Here is a 15,519-nt window from a genome sequence, read left to right as displayed (position 1 = left end):
GCAAGTCTAGCCGTAAAAAGTCTACACAGACAAACTGAAGGATTCGGCTGAAGTATTGCTCAAATTTCCAAAATACGACCTATTTGAGGGCTGCAAACATCACGGAAATGCATAGACCTACAACTCACCCTTAAAAAAACGGCAAAATTTGGTTTCAAGTAAGATGTATCTAATACTACTACTATTACTACAATTATTAACTCACTGCAGCACCAAACCGCATGAGGTCAACATAGCTACGCAGGCTCCTCTTCCATCCCAATCTATTCAAGTCCTCCCTCTTTGCAACCTCCCAGGAAGTTCCTATTTACCTTAAATCGTTCCTTACGACATCCTCCCAACCTATTCGGAGACGACCTGCTTTTCGTTTGGCTCTACGCCGACAAGGACAATCTTTGGCAATCTGTCATCCTTCATCCACAGAACGTTCCCTAACCCTCTCAACTTTTCTCTGATTATAGTCCAAGAAAGCGGGATCAAACCCTATTTTTCGCACATCTGTTTGAGGTACGGTAAGTCAGTCGGGTATCCAAATCAATCGGAAGGCAATTTCTCTGGAAAACATCTAGCATGGAAAACGTCTAGCAAATCCTGCTGTATTTTCGGAGCCCCCACGCTTCAGAACCATACTTGAATCACCAACGCTTCCAATATTCTAATTTTGGTTCGCAGACTTATCTTCCTATTATTCCAAATTATTTATCTAGTTAAATACAACAGAAACGAGACTAATGACTCTATAATTACCATACACAGTCATATCCCCTTTCTTATAGAGCTGCCCCCCATATTTTTACATCTGACATTAAATCCGTTTTATCTTATATTTTGACACTCCTATGGTATACCTTACCCCCCTCCAGATTGTGAGGCATAAAACTGCTACTGCTCATGACCACCATATTTAAGAAACTCAGTCACCAAACTATCAGCACCAGGGACCTGACTATTTTTTTTTTTTTTTAGCACTCACTAATTCTTCCTCACAAATAAATCTTAATTCCCATCCAAAGTGTCACAAACTTATTCGTTCTTCTCTAAATATTTTTCTGTAACTCTATCACGGTTTACCACATTCTCAAAATATTCTGCCAATCTCTCTTTGACTCTTTCCTTATTACTAATTGTGGCTCTATTCCTATCATTAACTGGGACAAGTTCCGATTGACTATTCCCTCTCGATAAGACACCATCAGCGACGTTCAGTAATTATTTTCCTAAGATTATTCCATCCATCTTCTACATTGTCAAATTCTGAACTCTTCAGTTTCGTATTGAAATTTCCCTGAAAAGTTTCTTTCAAGTTCCAATCCTGGAGTCTACAAACATCATAGCTTCCTGGAAGGTAGATACCCTTCCTAAATTCCAGCTTTAAACTAACCCTAGACATACTAGATGGTCATCAATTACAGCATTCCTATATACCCTAGTATTTTCCATTGATCCTGCCAGTCTTCAGTTTGCAATAACATAATCAATAAGTTTAGCTGTTTTACCATCATGTGAATACCATGTTAACTTGTGTGCCATTTTATGACCAAATACTATATTGGTTATAACTAGATTGTCATACCTACAAAATTGCAGCAGTTTGTAGCCATTACTGTTTTCTTTTCCTGCACCAAATTTACATAGGCTAGGATAGCATCTATCCCAATTTCTAATGGCCTGGGCGCTAAAATATCCTAATATAAATATCGTATTTCTACCTGGGAACCAGTCCATTTGTTCCTGTAGCTATAAGTAAGATTCATATAAGTCACTACTATATCCATCAGTCGGTTCACAGGGGGCATACTACTAAGACTGATACCCTGCACTTTTTAGTCGTAAAATAAGCGACTAGCATTCTACTATTAATACCTTCCCAACCTAAACAAAACTTAGCAGCTTTCCTATTCATCATGAACCCTACTCTCTGCCTATGTACCCCATCCTTCCTACCTGACTAAATAAATTCTATATAACCTAATTTCGTGCTTCCTACCCCTGGGATATGAGCTTCTGAAACTCCTAGCAAGTCCAGTTCGAAGCGCCTGAATTCGTCAATCAAAATGCTGATACGATAGTTGTTTTTAACATTGTAAGATTCCAAGTTGCAATTCTCATATTCTTTAAACTATTGAAATTATTATGGCCTCGGGAAAAGCAATGATCCCAGAACCAGCACAGGACGGGGACCAGCACATCGTCTCAAGTTTACATGAAGCGCTTAAGCAAGCTTAAAATCGGAGAGCAAGAAGTCCCTTGGACCTCCCGTTGAATGGAGGCTTCTTGCAATCCTGGGTCCATCTTGGTCTAAACATGGTTTTCCATACTTGGCGATGCTCTTCTATCAACAAGAGTTATTTTCGCTGTAGAAAAGGTAATTTTGAAAATCTAAGGGGAAGGGAATTAGAGAATTGTCTTCCCTGTCCCAACCCCGAAATGGCATACCTGGTTACCGGAAGTAGTTACGATTGTTTATGATAACAAATTTCTTGTTTATTCCTTCTTAGCGTTTTCTTTTTGCCCCAGTCTGCCATTGAGGGAACGTAAGCATAAATTTTTACAGCACAAAGGAAAATAGTGCCTTCCCTGAGTGCACATAACTTGAGTACAGAAATAACAGCTTTCCAGGAAAAAAATAAGACGGTTTAGTTGTTAACATAAAAAGATATACGAAATTCCTCTAAATATCTCAATGTGATTTTAAAAGAGGAAAAATGATAAATCCTAAGAATAGGTCGGCATTTGAAGTAAACACTAAAACCTTCTCAAAAATACTCTAAAACCGACGTGTCACAAACGTTCAAAAATCACAGACACGAGGTGGCGCGTGCAAAGCGTGGATAAAGTGTACCAAGTATGGTAGAACTGTGCCAAGCATTACGGTAATTATGCCAGGCATGGCGGAGCCTTTCCATGAGCGGCGGAATCGCGGTGAACACGTAGCGCTCCAAGAGTTGACCCCGTAAAACAATGATAAATACTTGCTTATCTCATTAATGAAGTCAAGTCACATTGCCTCACTTTGCCCCCCCCCCCAGGATGGATAAATAGACAGTTCGCTCTGCGTAATCCCATCCTATTTTGCAATAGCGAAGGGTGTGGGTTAACATTTTACAACTGGAACGCTGCTAAAGCGGCTAAAAAAGAGTAGCGCTATTATAAAATACTCGAATAATAGAAATATATAAGATGAGCTGTAGGTTATATATACTTATCAAGAGGGGGGGCATTGGTCTGTAAGGTTTACCGTAAAAAAAGGATTCATAGCAAATATAACACGAAAATATAAAAAATGTGAAACATGCCTTTTGGACGTATCTCATTAACATAATCTGGGAGATTTGCTTAGGAATGTAACCCCAATGGCTTAATTTAATGTATCCCTAATGGCTTTAATACTGAATAGTCCTTTAATATGGCCTAAGGAAACGAGAAAGATAGATAGCGAAAGATAGACGAGAAAGATAGCACACTTATTGAAACTATTTATTCCAGGTGCAAACAAACGCAAAGAATTGCCGGAAACCTTTCTGGGTTGCAAGGGTTAATTATGTTTTGAAATTTGGAAGCAAAGAACCCCTTTGGTAGTTTTTGCCAAAAATCTCAAGAAAGAGGTGTGCTCCAACGATGGGGGTAAATACTTTGTCGCCACTTCCTTGTCGTAGAAACAATTTCTCTCACTTGTCCAATAGGGTCGTGTAGGAAAAATAACAAACAAACCTTTTATCTAAGTAGTGACGATCTGTTCTAATATCCAGTTTAAATACAATACAACGAAAACCTTCAAACTTTAGTAAAATCAAAACTGTCTTCTCTGAAAATTTTTCGGTTTTTAGTCACACGGATGTGGGTGAAGATCCGTTCTGTGGCCTTATCTTATCTCTTCTGTTTACTAAATTGTTCATTTTATATGCTATCGCTTGACTTATTCAAAGTAATCTTTGTTTGACAGACGCATCATTATAGGGCATGCTGTACCAGTCAGTCTTTGCGTTTTACCAACGTACAAGCCCCCCTTTCAAATTATGGGGACAAATAAAAAACTGTTGCACATTTCTGGTAAATTAAGTCAGTAAACATCAAATTCTGACATTATTTGCCAAAAACAAAATAATGTCAATGCAGCCAGTTCAACTTTATTACAAGTAAAATATAAAAGTAAAAGTAACTAGATTGCTAATAAATCCCAGCCTCTCCAATCACAGAAAAAAGCAAGATAAAAAAGCATAATTACATGAAATGATAGGATGAAAAAATGACTAAAACTTTTAACGAGAAACTGAGCTTCGTGAGAAAACATAGAAAAACTTTTTTGTACAAAAAATAATGAGTCAAAATATTTCAATTTCACATCCAAAAGCCTTTGTCAACGGGAAAAAAGAAAGAACAAAAGAATAATTATCATAAACAAACTAACACCTTCATGAAAAGAGGGATAAAAGCACAAAAGCTACACAGAACAAAGACAAAACCATAAGAAACTCAAATTTCATAAAATGTAGTTGTAATTTAAAACAAGTCCAACATGATAATTTATACAACAAAACAGCGGACAGGGATACTCCTGCATACTATGTGTATGTCTAAATAATTGTCCTCTGATATGAGATTATAGCAGTCAAACAACCTTTTTATTTAAAAATCTTGCGTAAAACCTAGGTCAAAATTATTAAAATTAGGTGCAGCTAAAAAGTCCATTGAAAGAATTTTGAGTACTTAAGTCTTTTGAAAAACTGAAAAAATTTTTTGCTTGCAAATCGAGCCGGAGCAGTTCTTTGTAAGGTTTGTGTCACGTCGACCTTTATTCTTAAGTTTAAGCTAGTTTGAGTTTGAGCGTGCGAAATTTTTTTATCTTCTTCATTATTAGAAGAATATTGCCTTGTTTTTTAATTAAACTGCAAAACAATGGAATTTAACCAGTATTCTCCCTCACCTATGTTTACAGTTATTCACTTATGTATTATGTTTTTAATGTCCATGGTTTCTCTAAAACATGGTAACAGTCTGTCGCAATCATCAATTCGCAATCATCACACTATAGTGTAAAAGATCAACTAGATGTTCCACAGCTGCTAATTTGAAAGTCTCTGCTCTTTAATTCTACTTTCGGGAGGAATCTCTTACTGTTTTATGGTTTTGCGGTCTGTCTTCTAAATTTTGTTGGGTTCTACCAACAACAAGAACAAGGTATTCTATACACACCACTTGGCGTTTTTTTTGGCATTACATCTTTTCCAGCAATTAGTAAAATTCATACAACAACTTTGGATTTAAAAGCAAATTTATATTATTATTTTTTTTAATTCTTCCCTTAAACTTTGCGATAGGCAATAAACAAATGAAAGAGATATGTAACTAGTATTTTTTTTTTTTTATCTATTTTATCTTCTTCTAGCATTCTGGGTCATTCTTGAAATTGTTCTATTATTTTTGGAGAATCCAAAAATAACTTTTTTTTAGTGTTTAGATATGTGGATTCATAGAGAAAATAACGAGTTAGTTTTTCAATGTATCGTAAATCCGTAATTAATGAACGCTACTTAACCTTCATGTCAAGAGTTCTGTTAAAGTTATTAAATAAAAAAAACAAGTTTTTTTTTAACTGAAAGTAAGGAGCGATATTAAAACTTAAAACGAACAGAAATTATTCCGCATGAAAGGGGCTGTCCCTTTCTCAACGCCACGCTCTTTACGCTAAAGTTTTTTTACTGTTTTATAAAGTAGAGGTGTGAGAAAGAGTCAAACTTTAGCGTAAAGAGGGGGGTGTTGAGGAGGGGACAGCCCCATTCATATACGGAACAATTTCTACTCGTTTTAAGTTTTAATGTCGCTCCTTACTTTCAGTTAAGAAAAATTATTTAAAAAAAAATTTAATTTCTGAAAGTTTTTGAATTTGGCTCACCGTGGATGAATAATTATAGCAAAATTTGCATATTCATTTTACATTTTCTAGTTAAATGGCTTCCTGAAAACTATTCCGTATATGAAAGGGGCTGCCCGTCCCCCCAGCGAGAGTCAAACTTTAGCGTAAAGAGCGAGGCGCTGAGGAGGGGACAGCCCCATTCATATACGGAATAATTTCTGTTCGTTTTAAGTTTTAATGTCGCTCCTTACTTTCAGTTAAAAAAAAGTTTTTTTTATTTAATTTCTGAACGTTTTTGAATTCATACAGATTTTGAATTTGGTTCGCGTACATGAATAATTACAATGAAATTTACATATTAATTTTAATTTTTTTTTGGCTAAATGGCTATCTCAAAGTTTTGATCGGAGGATGTTGAAAAAAAGGGACGGGGGAGTAAACACGCATCCGTGATGTTTCTTCTGGCAAAAAATACAAAATTCCACATTTTTGCAGATAGGAGGTTGAAACCTCCAAAGTAGAGTTGTCTGATACGCTGAATCTGATGGTTTGATTTTCATTGAGATTCTATGAATTTTAGGGGATGTTTTCCCATTTTTTCCAAAATAAGATAAATTCTCTCAGGCTCATAACTTTTGATGGGTAATACTAAACTTGATGAAACTTATATATTTAAAATAAGCATAAAAATTCAATTCTATTGATGTATCTACTGGTATCAAAATTCCGTTTTTTAGAGTTTTGGTTACTATTGAGCTGGGTCGGCCCCCTTCATCGAAATTCTCTTCCCCCATGAAAAATTCCTCAATAGAAAAATCCTCCCACGTAACCCTCTCTTCTGACCCCTCAGAAAAAAATCTCCCCTGAAAACGTCTGTATACTTCCCAATAACCAATACGAAACAATGAACACTTTGAGCTGGGACTACCTCCAGGGAGTTGGGCTGAGGTTCATAGCACTGGATGGATGACCGTTGAGCTGCTCTTAGTAGGGTTTAAAAAATTTGTAGTATTCTCTAAAATATCAAAGAACTTTCCCGTCCTTCTCATATTAGACAGACATTCCACCCACACCAAGAACCTAGAGGTCATAGACTACGCAAGAGATAATGGCGTTTTGTTGCTTTGTTTACCCCCGCATTGTTCTCACAAGTTACAACCGCTCGATGTGTCTTTCATGAAGCCTTTGAGCCTTCACTTTGATGACAAGCTTCAAAAGTGGCTCTGTTGCAGCCGAGGGAAAGCTGTAGCGCGATTTTATATTTCATCGCTCTTCGGATCAGCGTTTATCCAGAGCGCCTCTATGAATACTGCAATTAAGGGGTTTAAAGCAACAGGAATTTGACTACCTAACCCAGCCATGTTCTCAGATTCAGATTCCTACCAGCCGACACTAATGACATCAAACAAGCTGGACCTTCAACCCAAAAAGCGATTGAGGAACCTCCAACGACAGAGAAAGAACAAGTGTAAAAATCTTCGTCTGGCTCATCTGTTGATAAAGAAAATCCCCACACTTGTAGTGACATGGGTGAAGATGTTCACGTTTCTAGCCCTACTGTTGGTGTTAATGGCATCCCAGCTAAAAAGGTTCAAATTAACATGGATGACAAGGCTACTCCTGGATGCTCTTGGATGGCAACTGACATGATTGACTCTCCAACTGCATTTATTGTTTCACCTGAAAATTTAATTCCTATTACAAGAGCCAGTGGAAGTGCAAAAAGGACGAATCGAAGGAGGGGGAAGACTGCAGTTATAACTGATTCACCATGCACAAAAAAGATTTAGAGGATGCTATAAAAGCAAAAAAAGAAAAGGAGATTGCCAAGACAGAAAGAGCACTGAAGATACTTTTTAAGAAAGAAAACAAAACGGAAACTCTGAAAACAAAAGGAAAGTGCCTGAATAAGATTGAATAAGTGCAAAGAAAAAAAAACAACAAGATAAAGAAACAACCTGAAACTTACGGCAGTGATTCTGACGAGTTTTCCGACTGTGAATGTTTATATTGTTGTGAGTTTTACTCAAGGTCAACTGAGGGTTGGGTTGCTTGCTCCATATGTAAAAAATGGGCTCACAATCTGTGCAGGAATTGATTGTGAGGACGATGAGGCTATCCTTGTATGTGAATTTTGTAATTCAGAATGAGATTAATTTAATGAAACAATACGTTTAAACTAGTTTTGTTGCCTTAAGCAAAATGAATAAAAAGACAAATTATGGTTTTTCTACTAATCAGGTTAATTAATTAATTAATTAAATTAATCAGAATCAGATTAACTTGATGAAAGAATATGTTTAAAATAGTTTTATTCCTTTAATCAAAATAAATAAAAAACCAAATAACAGTTTTGCTCATTTAGATATTCTGTTTTAACTACCACCTCGTTCTGCCTCGGATACGGGGCAGAACGGGGTATTTGACCTTTTTTATATATTTTAATTAAACAAATAATAATTATGTTCACTTTTTACAATAAGGGCGTGAAAAATTGTTCACGCCAATACAATGTACTTTTGTGAAATTTTGTAGCCTTTTATATTGACTCCTTCTAATTAATCAAAATCATTCTAAACTTGGAACCCCGTTCCACCCCGTGTTCCCCTATATGTAAATAGTGGGCAAAGTTCATAACTTGCAGCTCTTCCCCCGGGGACTGTGGGGGATTAAGTCGTCCTCAAAGACATAGTTATTAGATTTTTTGACTATGCTGAACAAAACGGCTATATCAAAATTTTGATCCGGTGACTTTGAGAAAAAAATAAGCGTAGAAGGGGGCCTAGTTGCCCTCCAATTTTTTGGTCACTTAAAAAGGGCACAAGAACTTTTAATTTTCGTTTCAATGAGCCCTCTCGAAACATTTTAGGACCACTGAGTCGATACGATCACCCCTGGGGAAAAGAAAAAAACAACAAAAAAAAAACAACAAATTAACACGCATCCGTGATCTTTCTTCTGGCAAAAAATGGAAAATTACACATTTTGTAAACATGGAAAACCCTGTGAGCTGGGTACCCCTTTATATCCCTGATGGAAGTCTTGACATTTAATCTGAATAGTAGAAAGGTCCGTAAAATGTGCCTCCAGGGCTAACATGACCGGCTTAGCCCCAGGGGTAAGTGAGTCATGTTATGCAAAAATAAATACGTTTAACTTTAAAAAATAAACCTGGCCATGTTGCATCTTGTTTGAACCGAAATCTTGAACGAGAATTTCTGGCTTAGGACTCTGCACTCTCCATGAGCCTCTCCATCGTATGTGGTAGCCAGATACAATTTTTAAAAAACTATTTTTCTGTCATTTAATGACATCGGTACTGAACTTGGTCTCAGGCAGTAGTTTTTCTACATTTTTCTAATATGTATTTCAACCATTTCCTAATGAAAATTTCAACCATTACTCAATGCACATGTCTCCCGTTTTTTTTTATATATATATTTGCCTTTTTAATCAAAATTACTGCTTTGAATTTTGACACACAATTTTTTGGCTGCGACAAGCTCTGAGGTCAAAAAGTGGTATGGGAGGAGGTCTAGGTGCCTTTAATCACCTAGTGTTCTTAGATAGACAGGAAAAGCCCCTAATTTGCGTTTGGATGAGACCTTTTCCAATATCTTACAACCAGGGGTTCGGTACGATGACCCCTAATGAACGAAAAACAAAACAAATAAAAACGCAAACGTGGCGTTAACAACACGAAATTTCACATTTTTGTAGTTAGGGTTTAACATTTTGCAAGGTTTTTTTTTGGTCATCCGGAATCTGATTGTACACTTTTCATCCAGATCCTATTACTTCTGTTGGATGTTTCCCTGGACAGTAGTGCCACTTGGAAGGAGGCAAGGGTACTTGCTCGCTAGATTACCAAAAATTCTTTTTGTCCCTCCTCAAAAATTTCGTGAATTGATGCCACTGCCTCAGCCCCACTCCCTTTTAAATTTTTTGCAAAACTTTCCAAAAAACAAGCAAGTCAAAACCTTAATTCTTAAGCAGAAAAGCCCAAAAACCTTTATAAATATTCCTTTTATTAACCAATAAAAAAAACACTGTAAATTAAAAACGAACAGATATTAAGTAGAAAAAAGTGTTTTTTCTAAAAAGGATGTTTTTAAAGAAAAGTGAAGAGCTATATTAAACGAAAGACGAGCAGAAATGAAGTCATACAATAATTCTAACTTAGAACGATCAGAACACAATATCATTGAAATAATGAAACCCAAAACGATCAGAGATTGCAATGAATAATCTGGTAAAACTTAAAAATAACAGAAATTAGCGAAAACAGGAGGAGGACTTGTTTTCCCTTCGGCCTTCTAGAGGCAGATTATCATTTGCGCTTTACTGCAAACGTTTTTATTTCGAGCCCCTTGTTTTTATCTGCCATAATATAAACAACAATAGGCTACAACAAAAGAAAAACTACATCTATGATCTAATCAAGGTCTACGAGTAAGAGTGGTGATTCCTGTCCCTTTCTCTCGTAAGCCTCTAAACCTCTTGAATGTTATTTACGCTTCATTAAAAATTTGGAACATTTGGTTTTTTTTGGAAATTTGGGAAATTTGGAACATTGAAAAATTTGGGTTTTATCTGCCAAAAAATCAACAACAGCAACATAAAAAGTAATAAAATCACCATAGGAAGAACTAATGAAAATAGACTGATAGTTTAATATGTGATGATATTCGTTCCTGCATGGAAGTTTTGGCAATTTTCAATTTATCAATGTTATAAAAGAGAAAATATATTTGATTTTCATTAAATCACAAATGACGGTTTGCCCTTTAAAAGGCTTCCACTCCTGTTTGTGGTAACTTTTGTTCGCTCTGTTTTACTTGGTTTTTCGTTGTAATTTCCGTTAGCCTGGATCTCATTCATTGATAATAATTTCTGTTTGTTTTGAGTTTGAATCGTCATATGACTTTATTTATGCTTGGCTTGGGTTAAAAATAGTTCTTTACTTTTCTAAGAAAAATTTTTTTCTTGCAACTTTTTCTAAAAATCAATCCTATAAGATAAGATTCAACAAAAAAAGAACAACAAATATACGATACTGATCAAATACTCCCCCCCCCCCATGCGAGGTGCATTGACCAAAAATGCAGGGAGAATTCTTTAAAAATGACCGCTTAATCACAAAGGCCGTTAATTCGAATAAATACGCTCTTATGAAAGTACTAAAAAATCTTTGGCTTAAAGAGCAAGGTATTGACTAGGGGGTGAATCCAATCATATATGTAATATTTTATGTTCGTTTTAAGTTTTGATGTTGCTGCTGTTGCAGTTGAAAAACTTGTTTTTTTATATTTAATTTCTGATCTTTTTTTAAATAATGCTGGGAAATCCGGTGTCCCCTTCATAGAAATGTCCCTTCTCCCATGACAAGTTCCTTCATGGAAAGATCCTCCCACATTACCCCCGACCCCCCCACTACTAGAAAAAATCCCCCTGAAAACGTCTGTATACTTCCCAATAACCAACACTATATATTAGCATTGGGTAAAGTTAATAACTTTCAGCCCTCCCCCGAGAACTTTGGGGGATCAAGTCATCCTAAAAGACATACTTATCATATTTTCGAACATGCTGAACAAATGGGTATCTCAAAATTTTGATCGGGTGACTTTGGGAAAAAAATGAGCCTGGGAGGGGGCCTAGTTGCCCTTCATTTTTTCGGTCACTTGAAAAGGGCACTAGAACTTTCAATTTCCATTCCAATGAGCCCTCCCACGATATTCTAGGACAACTGGTTCGATACGATCACCCCTGGGGAAAAAAAAAACAAAAACAAATAAACATGCATCCGTGATCTTTCTTCTGGCAAAAAATACAAAATTCCACATTTTTGTAGATAGCAACTTGAATCCTCTACAGTAGGGTTCTCTGATATACCGAATATGATGGTGTGATTTTCATTAAGATTATCCATTTTTTAGGGGGTATTTCCACCTTTTTTCGAAAATGAGCCAAATTTTCTCTGGCGCGTAACTTTTGATGGGTAAAATTAAAATTGATGAAACTTACATATTTAAAATCAGCATTCAAATTTGATTCTTTTGATGTATCTATTGGTATCAAAATACCGTTTTTGAGTTTCGGTTACCATTGAACCGGGTAGCTCCATGCTTACAGTTCGTTACCACGAACTGTTTGAATATTCCTATTTCGAGCCCCTTGTTTTTATCTGACATAACATAAACAACAATACAACAAAAGAAAAACTACATCTATGATCTAATCAAGGTCTACGAGTATGCGTAGTGATTCCTGCCCCCTTCCTTTTCTCTTGTAAGCCTCTAAACCTCTTGAATGCATTTAAGCTTCATTAAAAAGGACAAAAATTCGGAACAGTTTGAGTTTTATTTGTCAAAAAATCAACAACAACAACATACAAAATAAGAAATTCACCATAGGAAGAATTAATGAAAACAAACTGATAGTTTAATGTGTGATGATATTTATTCCTGGAAGTTTTGGCAATTTTCGATTTATTAATGTTATAAAAGAGAAAATATGCTTCGTCTTCAGTAAATCACAAATGACGCTTTGCTCTTTAAAAGGCTCTGTTCCACTCCTGTTTGTGGTAATTTCTGTTCGCTTTGTTTTACTTGGTTTTTCGTTGTAATTTCTGTTGGCCTGGGTCTCATAAATTCATTGATAATAATTTCTGTTTGTTTTGAGTTTGAATCGTCATATGACTTTATTTATGCTTCACTTTGGTTAAAAATAGTTCTTTACTTTTCTACAAAGAATTTCTTTCTTGCAACTTTTTTCTAAAAATCAATCCTATAAGTTAAGATGCAACAAAAAAAGAACAACAAATATACGACACTGATAGTCGATAAAAAAAAATAACATTAAACATCAAATACCCCCCCCCCCATGCGAGGTGCATTGACCAGAAATGCAGGGAGAAAGCGAATACCAGAAAAATAAAACAAAAAACAAAAACACATTTTCCTTTACAACTAAAACTGCAACATGTTAGGTAAAACTTCTGATTACCCAACTACAAGTGATTTTTTTTTTTTTTTTTTATTACATATCATTTATGAAAGACGTCAATGGCTATATAAATACAATAAAAGCTTAAATTATGAGGCTATTCTAAGGTGAAAAAATAGTTTTCTTTTTCCCTCGTCTGATAATACTGATGAAATCAAGCAACCACTATTGTCTACAGCCTGTTATTTACATCGCAGAAATATAAAAGATATATCTACCCATGACAGTTCAATTAAAGCAATGCTTCAGAAACTGTAGGTTTTTCGCTAAAGAGAAAAAGAGGAATCGCCATTCTTGGCCTGAGTCGATGTCGTATCGATTACGAACCGGAAGACTTAGAATAAAAGTGACATTTTCTGTCAGGGAAATATTTGAATGAAGTATGTCGCGAAGGTTCCTTTGTCAATATTTATGATATATGCTTGAATGGTTGACAAGGTTTAGCGATACACGGGCTACTATTTTTGTAATGTAACGGACTCGTTCGAATTCTTTGAGTTAGCTGCCCTTTCAGTCTATTCACTTGAATGCCTTCCTATCATTTTTGGCTCTTGAAAAGAGCATAGGAAATTTGAATTTCCGATCAATATAGAACCTCTCCTAAGTTTCTATGACCATCCCTTCTATACAGAGTACCTGGGGGGGGGGGAGGTGGCGTGGGATCCACATCACTCTTTACTTAGTCAAGTCTAATAAGTTGACAATGGTTTGCTTAACTCCATCTAATTGTCCTAATCAAACAGTATGTGGTAACTACTGTTAATGTTATTGAGTATGATGTTAAGTCTGGAGTCCCACAGGGATCTCCCTTTGATCCGCTATTATTTGCTGTCTATATTAATGGCCTAAGTGGTGTTTCATTTAATACTGCTAATTCTGTAAATAGTGGATATCCAAATTTGATCCCTATACAAGCAATATTTTTATTTGAGGATGACACTAATCTGACGGTATGTGCGAGAACTGAAAAAGAGTTAGCCCATGTATTTGAGCATGGTATAAGTTTGATTGAAAAGGTGACTACAAGCTACGGTGTTTAGCAAGCTGAAAATACAGTTTAGTAAATCTAATTTTTTGTTGCTTGCTCGTTTTAAATGTATTCTCTTTGGGTAGATAAGTTGAGATGTGGAAGTTTCATTATTAATAAAGTGCGTTCGACTGGATATTACATATTATTTTATATGAGTAACTATTTTTTTGACCAACTAGACTGTATAGCGTCTAAATTGACCGTAATGTTCGAATTATGAGAAAATTGAAGTGTATTTACACGAAAATTGTCCTTAAACTATAGTATTTTTCAATTGTCCATTATTACATTTTATATTGTTGTTCAGTATGGTCTTCAACTTTTCAATCGCATCTGAATGGCTTTGGAGCTTTGCAGAATTTTGTCATAAGGATTTAAAGAGATTATGGACAGAGAGATTCAGTGAGAAATGTGTATTTAAAACTGAATATTCCTCCTCTCACAGGTATATTTATTTTTTATCGGTCGATGTTATTATTTCATATTATTAACAACCTCGCCCTAGATTGTTTTAAGGATGTGTTTATAACTGGTTTGGATCCTCACAATTTCAATACAAGAGATTCTGATGCCTTTCGGCAGCCAGAGCGTGGGACAACTCAGTCATAATTTTCTGCGAGGCACCCCTTGTCAGGTTCTTGGAGTCATTTGCCAGTAGTGATGGTGCGTCAGCATGACCGAAGTATTTTCCGGGGAAATCTGACGGATTTGTAAAAAAAAAAAAATCTATTAATTGTTTGAATTTCTTTGGTCGTGGAATAACAGTCTATGGAAATAGTGTTCGGGACATGCGGTTATCCCGTCGGTGGTTGTTTTCGTTTTGTTTTTGTTTATTTGCATAGATGAACGTTTTGAAATTTGAAGCTGGCCTCACGAGTCTAAAGGCTCTCTGGCTCTCACTTCTTGTAAATTTATGTGTAAACAAAATGATACTCTTGGAAAAAACAAACTTAAACTCTAAAAAAGGAGTTTTGATAACAATATATACCTCAGAAGAATCAGCTCTTCACGGTGATTCTAATGCGTGAGATTCATATAGTTTGAAGCTACCCACCAAAAGTTACGATCCTGAGAAAACTTAAAACATTTTCAAAAAGGGCCAGACCACCATCAAACGGGTGTGGTCTTTATGAAAACTATATCATCAAATGTAGCTCATCAGAAAACCTTGTTGAAGAGGTTTTAAGCCCTTGTACACTAAAATGATGAATTTTGAATTTTTTATGACCAAATATTTTTGTTCCATCAAAATATATAAAGCACCTGTCCATGTTCTTAATATTCAAACTTGCCATTTTTTTTATCTAAAGCAACCATTCTATGACAATTTATAACGCTTAAGTACCAACGAATCAATGTGTTTAAAATAAACTAGGTAATAATAGAGAGAGACATGCCCAAACCAAAACGACCATATTTAAATTTTAATTAAAAGAAACTTATTGTCGTAATAAATCCCAAACTCATTGAGTATCTATTGAGAGCATCGTATCATTCTCAATGTGTGGGTTTTCAAATTTTTCCCAAATTAGCTAATTTTTTCCACTGAAAATTTTATGAATAGGTCAAATGTGTCTCTATGACGGTGGTTCTGGTAGATGTGATGACGAGAATATACAGACCCCGC

At 35.6% G+C, this 15,519-nt stretch overlaps 1 protein-coding gene across 9 annotated transcripts in view; it reads right to left on the bottom strand.

Annotated features, from left to right (window-relative positions):
- Positions 1 to 15,519, bottom strand: part of LOC148955263 (CUGBP Elav-like family member 1) — a 291,118-nt gene that overhangs the window by 179,705 nt on the left and 95,894 nt on the right. The window contains exon 1 of one of the 9 annotated variants that reach the window (XM_089101256.1): positions 3,712 to 3,846. The exons of the other annotated variants lie outside the window; for them this stretch is intronic. The gene's annotated coding sequence lies outside the window, so the exon portion shown is untranslated. Of the gene's footprint in view, positions 1 to 3,711; positions 3,847 to 15,519 lie in introns of those variants that run through there. 9 annotated transcript variants of the gene reach the window in all.

The sequence above is a fragment of the Artemia sp. Qi Xiang Cuo genome, chromosome 2 (assembly GCF_049724085.1).
Source record: "Artemia sp. Qi Xiang Cuo chromosome 2, ASM4972408v1, whole genome shotgun sequence".
Lineage (NCBI taxonomy): Eukaryota > Metazoa > Arthropoda > Branchiopoda > Anostraca > Artemiidae > Artemia > Artemia sp. Qi Xiang Cuo.
This window is presented reverse-complemented; position numbering and strand designations above follow the sequence as displayed.